Genomic DNA, 16,185 nt, shown 5'->3' on the forward strand with positions numbered 1-16,185 from the left:
CTTGCTCAGTGACTCCAGTACATACGAACGTCTGAAGAGAGACCCCACTAGCGGCTATAAGAAGAAAATCATTAGCTACCTCCAAAACCTGGAGAAAGAGGGACTCATCGACAGGCAGACATACTACAGACTATACCCTGGGGACGCCACTCCATGCATCTATGGACTGCCCAAAATCCACAAACAGGATGTGCCACTCAGGCCTATTATATGTAGTACAGATTCCATCACATACAATTTGGCCAAGCACCTCAAGTGGATTTTGGTTCCTCTAGTGGGTAACTCAGACCACCATGTGGAGAATACACAAGATTTTGTGAACAAGATCAAGGACCTGCAGCTGGAGGCAGATGAAACTATGGTGTCATTTGATGTGACATCGTTGTTCACCTGCATCCCCACTGCTGAGGCCATAACAGCTGTGAGGAAGAGACTGCTGGAGGATGTGTCTCTACTTGAAAGGACCAAACTCACACCAGACCACATCTGCCAACTCTTGGAGATCTGTCTTAACACCACGTTTTTCCTGTTTAGGGGGAATTACTACAGGCAGATACATGGTTGTGCGATGGGGTCTCCGATATCCCCCATTGTGGCCAATCTGTACATGGAGCGAGTGGAGAAGACAGACTTGACGTCTTTCACGGGCATCTCACCCAGTCACTGGTTCAGATATGTCGATGACACATGGGTTAAAATCAAGCAACAGGAGGTTGAGGACTTTACAGAACACATCAACTCGGTGGATTCCAATATCAAGTTCACACGTGAGGATGCCAGAAACAACCATTTAGCCTTCTTGGGCTGTGATGTTACGATTGGAGAGAACAGGCAGCTCCAGACAGGGGTTTACAGAAAACCCACTCACACTGACCAATATCTGCTCTTTGGCTCAAACCACCCCCTTGAACACAAGCTCGGGGTGATCAGGACTCTTCGACACAGAGCCCTACAGATGCCCACAACTGCAGAGGGAAAGGCTAAAGAACAACAACTTGTAGGGGAAAAACGACAGAGGATCTTCAGACAGCACAAAATCCCAGTTTACTTTAAACCGGTTAACACCTTGAGACAGAAATTAGTTCACCCTAAGGACAGGATCCCTAGTTACAAACAGAGCAATATAGTGTATTCTATCAGATGTCAGGAAAACTGTAATGAACACTACATAGGTGAGACTAAGCAACCTTTACACAAAAGACTATACCAGCACCGCGCAGAGGGCGCAAATGGACCTCAGTCTGCAGTTCATCTCCACCGGAAAGACACTAACCACACGTTTGAGGACAAGGAAGTTAAAATCTTAGCCAGAGAGAAGAAATGGTTTGAGAGAGGGGTCAAAGAGGCATTCTATGTGAAACAGTTGAAACCCAGCCTTAACCGGGGAGGGGGTCTGAGACACGCTTTGTCCCCTGTTTACAATGGGGTACTCAGGTCAAAGCAGTTTCAGTCTTTTGTTCATGGTATTGAGTCATTCACATCATCAGGAGAGTCATCAAGGGAGGCATCAGGAGAGACTTCTGTCCCATCATTAGGAGGGACAGCTGCCCTGTCATTAGGAGGGTGCTTACTAGAGCACAATAGGTGCTAATTAGAGCTATTATTTAGTCACCAGCCCATAGCAGTTGGCCTCTCAGTAGGAGAGGTCTGGTTAGGTTTAAAACTCCAGCTTTTGTGGCTTCTGTTTACAAGAGTCAAGACAGAAGTCAGACTACCAGAGCAAGAATTTTAGCTCAGGAAGCTTCTGCAATTTGAAGCGAAACGTCCTCGCGTCAAGCAACCCAGTCCAGTCGAAGATTCAAGCTTCTCTATTACTTTAGAAGTGTTGTTGCTATTCACAGTCCCGGTGGCTATTCACCCTATTGAGATATCCCATAATCCCTTGCGTGCCAGGGAGTTGCTGCAGTCTAAACAACATAGAGAAATCACATAATGACAATTGCAATTGAACATTATATTACTAAAATATAATTTTTTTTGTACTTTTTATCACGTTAATATGAGGCTGCATGCATGAGACCCTGAAAACTTTCTAAAACAAATATTGCAAATAATCCGTGTCTGCAACATTTAATCTGCGTAGATCTTTCATAAACGCAAACCGAATTTCAGACATATACTGTATATATATATCGGATGTCCCAAAAAAATACAACATTTAAGACACTTGCTTGTACCCTTAAATGCTACAAACTTAATCACTTATATTCTTTTTACTTGCAGAGACCCTGAAGTTTTATGTGATGCCAAGCAAGACTCAGGAAATGCCAAGATTAACCATACCACAGCGAACAAAAAATACTGAGTTTTGGCACCAGATCAAGACTGTCAACAGGTGCGACTTTATGCTAGACTGACAAAGCTTTCTATCCAGCCTTAAATTTATTTCCTAGACATATGCTTTGACCATTTTCTTTGCTGATAAAATATTGCATTTTTTTGGGACACCTGATATACACGAGGTCTATTAGAAAAGTATCCGACCTTATTATTTTTTTCAAAAACCATATGGATTTGAATCACGTGTGATTACATCAGACATGCTTGAACCCTCGTGGGCATGCAAGAGTTTTTTCACGCCTGTCGGTTACGTCATTCGCCTGTGGGCAGTCTTTGAGTGAGGAGTCGTCCACCCGCTCGTCGATTTTTTTCATTGTTTAGGAATGGCTCAGAGACTTGCTTTGTTTGATAAATTTTTTTTCAAAACTGTAAGGCACAACTGAGTGGACACCATTCAATAAATTCAGCTGGTTTTCGGTAAAAATTTTAACGGCTGATGAGAGATTTTGGTCTGGTAGTGTCGCTTTAAGGACGGTCCACGGCACCTGACGGCGATCTGCGCTCGAGGCGGCAGCGTCTCGCCGTTTCAAGTTGAAACTTCCACATTTCAGGCTCTGTTGACGCAGTAAGTCGTCAGAGAACAGAGAACTTTCAGAAGAAGTCGGCATGAGGAGTTTATTCAGACATTCCATTGTTAACGGTCATTTTGTAATGAAAGAACGTGCGGGCAGAGTTGCATGTCGGGCTGGACCGCGGCAGGAAAAACACCTCCGTTGGAAATCTTAACGGGCAAGTTGGAACATGCCCAAGCTGTTAAACAATTTCTCAGTTACTCACTTGTTGAAAGCCATTAAAAGCCGCCTGAATTCTACAAATGGTTTCAACACGGAGGTGTTTTTCCTGTCGCGGCGCACACAGATTGCCGAGTCGTCACGGGAAACGACTCGGCGAATTTGCGCGTACGTCTTTCATTAAAAAAATGTCCTTAAACAGTGGAATGTCCGCAGAAATTCCTCATGCCGGCCTCTTCTGAATCTTCTCTGTTCTCTCACGATGTCCTGGGTGAATTAAGCCTTAAATTAGGATGTTTTCAGCTCGAAACAGGCCGACGACAGCGCCTGGAAGCGCTGCAGGACGTCCCGCTCCGTGGGAAGTCCTTACACCGACAGAAACACCCCATAATCTCTCATCAGCCGTTAAACTTTTCACAGAAAACCAGCTTAATTTCTCGAATAGTGTTCACTCGGATATTCCTCACAGGTCCAGAAAAAAGTTTGATAAAGCAACGCGCGCCGTCTCGAGCAGCGTGTGAAACAAAGGAATTCAGCCGAGAGGGCGGGACCACATCTCACTCAAGGCCTGCCCACAGGGAAATGACGTCACCGACACGCGTGAAAAAACTCACGCATGCGCACGAGGGTTCAAGCATGATTGGTGTAATCGCATGTCATTCAAATCCATATAGTTAAAAAAAAATAAAAGGGTCGGTTTATTATCTAAGAGACCTCGTATATGTTGGAACAAAGAGCACAAACAGTGTTGTAAAGAATTATAAGCAAGGCATTAAAGAGCAAACTTCACTTTCCCCCAGAATGATATGAACAGGAAGCGATCGCAGCTCACACCAATTCTCTTTGAAAATAATGGAGAAACAACCTGAGCTTCTCGCATGTTTGCATAAAACAAACAACAATGTCTAAAAAACCCAGATAATATAGTCACCAGAGTTTTAGACACAACATACAAAGAGTTTTATGTTACGATGTTGTCTGTATGCACCGGTTAAATTACAGCCTTATCACACTGTCTCAATGCAGTTCTCAATGTTACGACGTCCCGCAGAGCGGCGAACTCTCTGAAGCTTTGTGAAGATTTTGTGGGATTTTAAACCTCAATAGTGCAAATGAAGCCATTGTTGCTTGTGTGAGCGGTATATGCACTCAGTACCCCCCTGGTGCTGAGTATGTTACTGTGTGTGGTTGTTGTGCATGTATCTAAATGGGAGCATGAAATTGTCCAGTAAATTAATGTCAGGATTTCCTATCTCGACATTTTGGCCTGAGGCTGGCGCTGTCATTGAGTTATCAATATGAAAAGCGTGCAACCTCTAGGTACATAGACTTTATGAGAAAACTGTCTGAAGTGTTTTGATATTTTTGTTAAGCGCAAGAGGAAAAGTTATGGTGTTCCAAAAGCGTAGAAGGTTAAACATAAAAATCAAGCTCTATTTTGACACAACAGAGTATACAGCATCATAAAACACAACCAATTTCGATTTGAAGCACTTTAACAAAAAGTCTCTGAATGACTCAAAAGGTGTGCGGTGTGGGTGACAACAGCATGGCTGGTTTTAGAGGTGAAACGACAACTTCAATTATAACTTCAGTAATTACTGGACTGCTGCATTCCAATGCTGGATGTTGACTCTGTCTGCAAAGCTGCTCCTTTAATCCCTCTGTTCAGTCTTCAGCAGAGCGTGACACACTTCCCTCATTCTCATTCTTCGCCATCCTCGCTGCTGCCGGCAGTGACGGACAGACCCCAAATCCAAACATCACAGCAAATACAAATCAGGTAGGCGTACGAGGAAATCCAACAGTTGTATTTTTACACCAAAATATATGTGTCCTCCAGCACAGAGGAAGCAGGAACTAAATCACGAACAGTTAAGAATTTGCTTTATTTGAACTACATTTCATTAGCACAGAGGGTTTCACACTCCACATAAGCTTTTAATGACATAAAAAGGACTATTAACCACATATACATTGAGTGAAAAATAATTAATTGAGAGCACTTAATTAAAGCTTATAGAGACAAATGGGAGACAAAATTTAATTAGTGTGAAACCATAACTATAATTTCCATTTCATCACAATCTGCAAATTATAAGAACGCACAGGAGCTGGCAAAGCCACACACACCGAAAGTCACACTGATCCAACATTCTGCCTCCACACTGATGAATGTTTCAGCTTTTGTTTCATCCATCAAATTGTAAAATATCATCACAGAACCAAAGTCATGTGGTATTTTTGTTACTCAGTACAAATTACAGTGTATCTGGAAATGATTCACAGCGCTTCACTTCTTTCACATTTTATGTTACAGCCTTATTTAAAAACAGATGAAATTCATTTTTTTCCCTAAAAATTTGACACATAGTACCCTGTAATGATAACTTTGCAAATTCATTTGTTTATTTGTTCTGTTTTGTTTTTTTTTTCCAGGTGTTCATATGAACAGTCAGCCGATGCCACTCATGACTGAGTCTTGCTGTTGCAGGGAAATTTCTGCAGTCTTGGCAGAGATGCAACGTGGTGGCAAAAATCATCAATGTGTCACACAGCTGGCGAGTTTCTCAATTGTGTGTTTGGATGCAGATGTCCTCAGAGTGGCACACTATGCCTACATGATGCTCCACAGTACGAATAAGCACATGAAATAGAAAGTTTTATTTACTTGGTTTATAGAAAAAAGTAAAAAATATTCAAATATAAAAAGAATGAACTGTTGTTTTGAACATAAATCCATGCTATTTTTTTGTTGCAGAAAATATCGCATATCAGCAATTTGTGTGGTTGTGCTGCACAGAAGCGTGCCACTACCAGCTTGTGTTGTATTCAGAGTACTTTTCCATCACCATCATCCGACTACAGTGGCTTCCAGTTTCCTCCTCTGGAGTGAGGGGTTGGGCTCATCGGTGGTACCTGGTCCGTTTGGCAGCATCAGCCTCAGCTTCATCCGTTCACATTGGCTGCTCAGTGGAGGAGGATCATTGGTGGGGATTTCTGGTCGGTTTGGTGTTTTGCAGATCTGAAGAACCTCTTTTGCTATGTCGCTCACATAGACTGAATAAAATGTTTTTTAACAAATTGTAAAACACTTCTCATTTGAATGAAACAATGTTAAACTTATGTGAAATTATATTTTTATTCATTTTATCATGCTATATAAAAATATACAAATAACAATTTGTTTTTTTTTTTCATTTTCCACATATCACATGTTGGATATGTGGCTAACTTTCTCACTGTGAATCCTCCTCTTTTACACTAAGGAACATATTTTCTGAACCTTGGTCTCTCTTGCTTTGTCTGCTTTTGTTGTCTCTCTGCATTTTCATTAAAATGAAGGGTTGCCACCAAAGTCCTAAAACAGAAGTTAAAACAAAATTAATAATAATAATAAAAATAGCTTATATACATAACAAAATTCTGTTTGAAAGTTAGGGTGTTATTGATATGAGAAGGAGAATCGATCACGAGTGGCATCGGCTGACTGTGTTCACACGAGCACCTGGAAAAAAAAAAACAGAACATTGCCATTTTTGTGTTTTCCAAATAGTACATATGCATGTAAACTGAACAGCCTGTTTTTTGTTCAGACGTATGTTCATTCAAAGTAGATTAGATGTGATACAATTTATGATTACAGATGTTCTGTATGTGTATTTTAGACAGGAAAGCCATTTAGCATAAACATTTTTCTACAATATTATGCCTGATAAAATTTGACAACAGATATAGAAGTAAAATTGTCTTTTATTTAGTAATCTTTTTTCCCCATTCCATGTGGGTCTACAGCTTTTCAGATAAAGATTTGCAATCATTTGCTTTGAATAAAATGGGAAGCATTAGCAATCACAAGAAACTTATAAATGATTAAATATATACAGAATGTACAGAAGCTTTATTTTCAGTGATTTTAGAACAAACTCCTGAATTTAAGCACGCTGTGCTGCTGAATTTTTTTTTTCATACACAAACACATCGTGCCCAGAATAAATGATCATTTATAAGAAAAGGTGGTGAGTGAACAAACCATTCTGTGTTTTGTAAGCAACTTATATCCGACAGCATTGTTGTTGATGTCAGCTAACAGCTGACATCAGAGCACAAACAGTCACAGTCACAGACAGTCAGAGCACAAACCAAGCATGAAGTCAAATATACAGTATTGTGTGTAGACCTCAGAGACAGGATTGTCTCGAGTCATAAATCTGGGGGTGGGTACAAAAACATTTCTGCTGCTTTGAAGGTCCCAATGAGCACAGTGACGTTCATCATCTGTAAATGGAAGAAGTTCGAATCCATAAGGACTCTTCCAAGAGCTGGCTGCTCATCTAAACTGATGGTCACTCTGACACAGCTCCAGCATGCCTATGTGAAGAGAAGATTATCTTCCAGAAGTTCATCCATCTCTGCAGCAATCTACCAATCAGGTCTGTATGGTAGAGAGGCCAGACAGAAAAAAAAAAAAAACTCCTTAGTAAAAGGCACATGGCACCTGAAGTACTCTCAGACCATTAGAAACAAAATTCGCTGGTCTGACAAGACAAAGATGGAAGTTGTTTGGGTGAATGCCAGACGTCATGTTGAGGAAACCAGGCACCATCCCCAACCCAGTCTCACAGCAAGTTGCGATTCAGCAGCACTAAATATACTGTACATTAATCTGTTGATTAGTGATATTGTGACGAAAAGTGCCACATTTTCGTCATGACAGCACAAATTCATTCTAATTCATTCTGTGATGGCTGCATGAAATTAAAAGTGGTGGGGGAGTGGGGTGGGGGGGGGGGTTATGGTTAGGGTTGGGGATCGGAGTAGGGTTAGTAATGGTGAGTTTAAAAAAATAACCTGTCACGAAAATTTGACTCATTTCGTCACAGGAGCATGAACAAAAAAAACAAACAAACAAACAAACTTGAGACTGGGCTGACCATCCCTACAGTGCAGCATGGTGGTGGCAGCATCACACTTTGGGATGTTTTTCAGCAGCAGCAACTGGGAGACTAGTTAGGATTGAGGGAAAGATGAAAGCAGCAATGTACAGAGACATCCTGCAAAACCTGCTCCAGAGTTCTCATGACTGCAGACTGTGGTGATGTTCATCTTTCAGCAGGACAATGACCCTAAGTACACAGTCAATATATCAAAGTAGTGGCTTCAGGACAACTCTGTGAATGTCCTTTAGTGGCCCAGCCAGAGCCCAGACCTGAATTCGACTGAACATCTCTGCAGAGGTCTGAAAGTGGCTGTGCATAGACGCTCCCCATCCGACCTGATGGAGCTTGAGAGGTACTACAAAGAGGAATGGGCAAACTGCCTAAAGATAAGTGCACCAAGCTTGTGGCATCATATTCAAGAAGACTTGAGGATGTAATTCCTGCCAAAGGTGCATCAATAATGTATTGAGCAAAGGGTGTGAATACTTATATGCATGTGATTTCTTAGTTTATTTTAATATATATATATACACGAGGTCTGTGATGAAAAAAGCGGTCCTTTTTATTTTTTTCAAAAAATAAATGGATTTGATTCATATGTTTTTACGTCAGACAAGCTTGAACCCTCGTGCGCATGCATGAGTTTTTTCACGCGTGTCAGTGACGTCATTCACCTGTGGGCAGGCCTTGAGTGAGGAGTGCTCCACCCCGCCCATCGGAATCTCTTTGTCTGAATAGCCGCTGCTTTATCAACATTTTTTCTTGACTTCAATGAAAATATATACTTGTTTTATAAAAAGTAAAATAAAGACCTCTTTCTTGACCTCATATTTAACTGCTGACAGCACTGTAACAGTAAAACTTGTCATTTCTAACCTACATTGTTAATAAATGTAACTACGAGGTATCTTATAAAACTAACCGCAGTTTTATAAAAAAAACAATATATGGATTTGATTGACATGCGATTACACCAATCATGCTTGAACCCTCGTGCGCATGCGTGAGTTTTTTCACGTGTGTCAGTGACGTAATTTCCCTGTGGGCAGGCCTTGAGTGAGATGTGGTCCCGCCCTCTCAGCTGAATTCCTTTGTTTCACACGCTGCTCGAGACGGCGCGCGTTGCTTTATCAAACTTTTTTCTGGACCTGTGAGGAATATCCGAGTGGACACTATTCGAGAAATTCAGCTGGTTTTCGGTGAAAAGTTTAATGGCTGATGAGAGATTATGGGGTGTTTCTGTCGCTGTAAGGACTTCCCACGGAATGGGACGTCCTGCAGCGCTTCTAGGCGCTGTCGTCGGCCTGTTTCAAGCTGAAATCATCCTAATTTAAGGCTCTGTTGACCCAGGATGTCGTGAGAGAACAGAGAAGATTCAGAAGAGGCCGGCATGAGGACTTTATGTGGACATTCCACTGTTTAAGGACATTTTGTAATGAAAGACGTGCGCGCAAATTCGCCGAGTCGTTTCCGTGATGACTCAGTGAATCTGTGTGCGCCGCGACAGGAAAAACACCTCCGTGTTGAAAACAATTTGTAAAATTCAGGCAGCTTTTGATGGCTTTCAACAAGTGAGTAACTGAGAAATTGTTTAACAGCTTGGGCATGTTCCAACTTGCCCGTTAAGGTTTCCAACGGAGGTGTTTTTCCTGTCGCGACCCCCCGCGGTCGGGTCCGACTCATGCCGACTTCTTCTGAAAGTTCTCTGTTCTCTGACGACTTACTGGGTCAACAGAGCCTGAAATGTGGAATTTTTCAACTTGAAACGGCGAGACGATGCCGCCTCGAAGCGCAGATCGCTGTCAGGCGCCGTGGGCCGTCCTTAAAGCGAAACTACCAGACCAAAATCTCTCATCAGCCGTTAATATTTTTACCGAAAACCAGCTGAATTTATCGAATGGTGTCCACTTAGTTGTGCCTTACAGTTTTTGAAAAAAATTTTATCAAAAAAAGCAGCAGTCTCTGAGCCATTCCTAAACAATGAAAAAATTGACGAGAGGGTGGGCCACTCCTCACTGAAAGAATGCCCACAGGCGAATGACGTAACCGACAGGCGTGAAAAAACTCTCACATGGCCACGAGGGTTCAAGCATGTCTGATGTAATCACACGTGATTCAAATCCATATGGTCTTTGAAAAAAATAATGTCCGTTACTTTTATCACAGACCATGTATATATATATATATATATATAGTTTTTTTTTTTCCTGTTGTCATGTCATGGGTGTTGTGAGTAGAACCTTGATGGGACAAAATTACTCAATTTTGGAATAAGGCTGAAACATAAAGTGTGCAAAAACCTTTCCAAATCATGTCCAATCAACTGAATTTACCCAGGTGGACTCCAAATAAGCCATAGAAACTCAGCTCAGTTTTGAGCTTCATGGCAAAGGCTGTGAATACCTATGTAAATGTGATTATTTAGTTTTTAATTTTAATACATTTGTAAAGTTTTAAAAAACCTTTTTCACCTTGTCGTTATGGGGTATTGTGTGCAGAAGTTTAAGGGAAAAAAATGAATTTCATCCATTTTGGAACAAGGCTGTAATAAAAAATGTGGAAAAAGTAAAGCACTGTGAATACTTGCTGTATGTGCTGTAGTCAGTTTGGTCAAAATCAGCAAAAAAAAAAAAAAAAAATCCAGAGAAAAGCTGGCCAACAAACAGAAATGCAGATATGACCATGACCCCAGTAGTTGCCCTTTGGCAAATTTGACCTTGCTGAATAATTCTGAACCCCACCTATATACGTGTGCAAAGTTTGGCCCAAATTGCAGTGAAAAATCTAAACTTTAACCTGAAATCTGAAATTCAGAGATCAAAACACACATGATGTCTTTGTGCCCTTCTTTTATTGCTTGTAAAAATTATCTGCCCAAAATAAATTTTTGTGAATACTGTTCATAAAACTACTGAAAAAGGCATGAGCACACATCTTTTGGTGCTCCTTAAACTGCCACCAAGACCCAACAGCCATCTGTAATGCAGCAGGTGGGGATACTGCTTCACCAAATTACAAAGTACAAAGAACAACTGGGGAGAAATAAATGGGAGACATAACACCCTTAATTAATCCTAAACATTAATGGTGGTTTGTGACTTTGCATTGGCTTCAAAGTCAAATCAGTTTATTGCTCCAAGGCTTGTTTCTCCACCAAATGTTTGGAAGCCTAACCATGTCTATTTGAGATATTCTACTGACAGTTACACAAACAGACTAAAAACATTACCTCTTTGGTGGCAAAAATCATTGTATGTGATAGTTTGCATGCATATCCTGCTTTGACTGTACACTGAAAAAATGTGGAATAAAATTTACTTTAAAAAAATTTGGAAACAATTTGTACACAGAGGTTCTAAATAAATTTAACTGGGTATATTCTCTTGCTTTTGTCAGTAAATGCTAGTCACTTGCCACTCCTAAAATCTGCTTCAAAACTGTTCCAAAGCTAATAAAGAAAGAAATTTGCATTCTAATTTCTCATCTTACAACACAGTCTGTGCATGTGAGGCATCACATTTACCACCTGCTTGTACTGATCAAGCACATACATGTATACAAACCAGATTTGAACCACCAACTCTTCACCACACTAATACCTGTTTCTTTAATCCAAGAAATTTGAGTTTAGTGGTAACACTGCTGTTTTGTCAGACAAGGTCTACACTTATCTTTTAAAAAGTCAAGGTTGGCTTCAGATGACTGTGGCTCAGTTGATAGACCCAGATACTTTTGAACAGTAAGGTTGGTGTTTTCATTCCCATTTGTGTGTACAAATTTTCTTCAGCATGGCAGCGGAGAAGCTTAAGGGTCCTGAAGTGAATGCTTGAAAGCATCACTGCACACTAGTTTAAAAATGGGCTGCAACATGATGGGCAAGGACGCATCTGATCATTTTTCAAATGATCAAGCAAATCTGGAAATGAAAAATCAACAGACCACAGCTGCTATTCACACCAGCAAATACCCACAGCAAGTGGAAAAAAAAAGAAAAAAAAAGAAATTAAACTCACCAAGCTGTTCATCACTTTAAGATGAAGTTTATCTGACTTTTTTCTAAACAGTTTAACCAACAAATCTTTCTTGTCCTTCATTGTTCATTTAAAAAAAATGAGGCTAACTTAAAACCAAATAATAATAATAATAATAATAATAATAATAATAATAATAATAATAATGGAAGTGAAGGGTTCAAGTACCTCGGGGTCTTCTTCATGAGTGATGGGACAATGGAGCGTGAGACTGGCCAGAGAATCGGCGCAGCAGAGACGGTGTTCTATCATACTGTTGTGATGAAAAGGGAGGTGAGCCTACTGGTCAGTCTTTGTTTCCGACTCTCACCTATGGTCATGAGGGTTGAGTCATGACAAAAAGAACTAGATTGCGGGTACAAGCAGCAGAAATGGGTTTCCTGAGGAGGGTGAGTGGTAAGGTGAGAAGGTCAACCATCAGCCATCAGAAGCTCAGCTCTGCTCTGAGGAGCTCAGAGTAGAGCTCTTTCGCATTGAAAGGAGCCAGCTAAGTTGGTTCGGGCATCTGGTAAGGATGCCCCATGGGAGCCACCCTAGGGAGGTGATCCAGGCATGTCCAGATGGGAGGAGACCCCTGAGAAGAACCAGGACTTGGTGGAGAGATTATATCGCCACACTGGCCTGGGAATGCCATGGTATCCACCAGTCAGAGGTGGTTAATGTGACCCGGGAAAGTGAAGTTTTGTGCCCCCTGCTGGAGTTGTTACACCCGTGACCCGATACCAGATGATCGTTTGAAAATGAGCGACTGAGTGAGTAACAATAATAATAATACATTTTATTTAAGGTTGCCTTTCAAGAAAGTCAAGGTCACCTTACAACACATCATTTAAACAGCCCAGTCTCACGTTTTTTCGTCCTCCTGTAACTCACTATTACTAACGTACTCCTACCCCCAACCCTAACCTTAACCATAACCTAACCCTACTCTTTCCCCCCACCTGACCATAACCACCCTGACCCCTTGCTTCACTTTTAATTTCGTGCAGCCATCACAGAATGTATTAGAATGAATTTGTGCTGCTGTGATGAAAATGACGCGCTTTTCGTCACAATATCACAAACCAATAGATTAATGTATATTTCGTGCTGCTGAATCACGACTTGGCACGAGACCGGGTTGCATTTAAAATATTCATTAAAATAAGTAATAATAATAATAATAATAATAATAATAAACAACAACACAAAAACACTTTACTGAAATGCCAAGAAAGAGGATGCCACCTTGGGAGAGGAATTAAATATCACGCAATGTAAACAAAGCAACATGCTCAAAGAACCTCAGCATGCTGGAATGTGGGTGGAATCATCTGTACATTGTGAGGAGATTTTGTCATGTGAGGAGATTTTGTCATGACAACAGAGACATCTATCTCCTCCTGTGGCTGAATTATTATCCCAGCTGAGTATCTTTTTTTTAATTATTATTATTATTTTCTTTTTTTTCCCTGTCTGCATATACTGTATAGTAATGGTAAATGCCACACTGACAGAACCATTTATGTACATTAATACACATATATGCAATTTATTCTTGCAAGACAGAAGGTATGTAGTGTGTGAATGAACATGGTGTGGGTGTGTGACCCCCATCCGCCCTTCCCGATCAGCCTACAACATCCTACTCAAAGCCAACCAACAACTTCTATCAGGAAGGGTCGACCAAAACAAAACAACATAAAAACAGACAAGAACAAAAGACAAGTGGTGAAGGTAATACCTGTGAAGTGAGACACCGAGGAGACGGGACCCCAACCATACAACATACCAGGACAAACAACCACACATGAACAAGTAGTGACAGCAGCGGTCTGTTGTCTAATTAGTGAGCATCCATACCCTAATCTTGGACACCAGAGTCTCGATCTCCTTGAGAGCACCCAAAACCGAATTGTGGTGACGGCCACAAACACACAACCATTCACACACAGAGACCCAGATCACAGCTAAATATCCGATCACGACTGTGGCTGGTGTGTTGGGCCAAGACAAAAGTACAGAACCTTACCATATGACATGGACCACTCCGGCACGCCAGAAGCCATACGGCCGACTGCATGCAGCAGACAGAAATGGGTCCAAGATGCAGGGCCCCAGGAGAAACCAGGAGATAAAGGGCAGTGGAAGGGCACAGGGGCCAGGAAGGGCAGCCACCAGAGCCACCGGGGCAGCACGACGAACCAACACAGGAGCAGTCCGGCGGTGCCAGAACACACCCCGACATCCCCCCCCCCCACAGAGGCACAGGAAGCAACCCCATACCCAAAGGAAGCATACAGGGCGCCGGCATGGCCCACCAAAGGGGGGGGCCCAGAACCACACCACCTAGGCCACGGTCCCCAAAGGGAAAAGCGAGTCGGCGGCGGGGACAGTGGCAAAGGAGCCACTGCAACTGAACCCAAGTGTGGGCAGGGACCACCAGGCCATACAAGGGCGGGGCCCGGCCCTCAGACAAGAGGGGAGACCCAATCCCCCTGACCAGGAAGCACATGACGCCCCCCAACACCCAAGACTCCACCAGCACCACCAGCAGGACCCCTCCAAACCACCCCCAGCCCCCAACTCCCCTCCCCACCCCAGACCCCACCCCAAACACCAAAGCCCAAGATCGGGAGACCACCCAAGCGAGAGCGGGGCAACATCCCACCCCACGGAGACCATGGTCCCCAAACCCTCCAGCAGCTGTCCACCCCCCAGTGCCAACACCCGTGCCCCACCACCCACCCCCCCAAACGGGCCACGGGACCCTAGGCACCACAAGCACCAGAGTAGGGCCGTGAGACCACAGCAGAACCGGCAAGGCAGACCCACCCACACCAGAGCCCCAGACATTCACAGCCACCTGGGGCCAACCCCACATGCCCAGCTGAGTATCTGATGACTGATAGGGTGCATGTATTCGTGGTTGAAATCTTAGTCAACTCATCTCAGCTCAACTTTATTTATATAAGAACTTTAAAACAGCTACAGCTGTCACAAAGTGCTGTACATGACACATAAAATACTGAGAAATAAGAAAAATTTATACGACAGTAAAACAATAAAACAAAGAGAAACCAACAAATAGATGCAATTAAGAAAAAGCATAAACATAGAGTCTCATGCTGGTTTAAAGCCTGGGAGTAGAAATGGGTTTTAAGACAAGTTTTAAAAGTCGACAGTGAGAGTGCTTCTCTGATTTGGAGTGGAAGCTAATTCCAAAGAGTGGGGGCAGCGACAGAGAAGGCTCTGACCTTCCGCTTTGACCTCAGCACCTCCAGGAGCAGCTCATCAGCTGACCTGAGGCAATGAGCAGAAGTGTAAAGGTGCCCTGACACTTGCAATACTTTGATCCACGCACTTGCACACATGCACTTGGTCGTGACGATCCCACCAGCTGGATGCCATGCTTTGTTCCGCTGGACATTGCTTTTATATATATATATATATATATATATATATATATACAGTGAGGAAAATAAGTATTTGAACACCCTGCAATTTTGCAAGTTCTCCCGCTTAGAAATCATGGAGGGGTCTGACATTTTCATCTTAGGTGCATGTCCACTGTGACAGACATAATCTAAAAAAAAAAAAAAACATCCGGAAATCACAATGTATGATTTTTTTAAGTAATTTATTTGTATGTTACTGCTGCAAATAAGTATTTCAACACCTGTGAAAATCAATGTTAATATTTGGTACAGTAGCCTTTTTTGCAATTACAGAGGTCAAATGTTTCCAGTAGTTTCTCACCAGGTTTGCACACACTGCAGCAGGGATTTTGGTCCACTCCTCCATACAGATCTTCTCTAAATCTTTCAGGTTTGGAGTTTCAGCTCCCTCCAACGATTTTCTATCGAGTTCAGGTCTGGAGACTGGCCAGGCCAGTTCCGGACCTTGACATGCTTTATATAGGTAACACTTTCAAACAGGTGCAATTAATACAAGTAAAGAGTGCAGAATAAATTATTTAAAAAATCATACATTGTGATTTCCGCAATTTTTTTTTTTGTAGATTACGAGGGTAGGCTGAAAAGTTCTAAGGCTGACTATGCAGTTGTCGAATTGAACAAATTCAGGGTTATTTTTCTACATAATCTCCCTGTAACTCCATACACTTCTTCCAGCAGTGCTTGACTGCTTCGATTCCCTTGGCAT

The sequence above is a fragment of the Thalassophryne amazonica genome, chromosome 4 (genome assembly GCF_902500255.1).
Source record: "Thalassophryne amazonica chromosome 4, fThaAma1.1, whole genome shotgun sequence".
NCBI classification, from domain to species: domain Eukaryota; kingdom Metazoa; phylum Chordata; class Actinopteri; order Batrachoidiformes; family Batrachoididae; genus Thalassophryne; species Thalassophryne amazonica.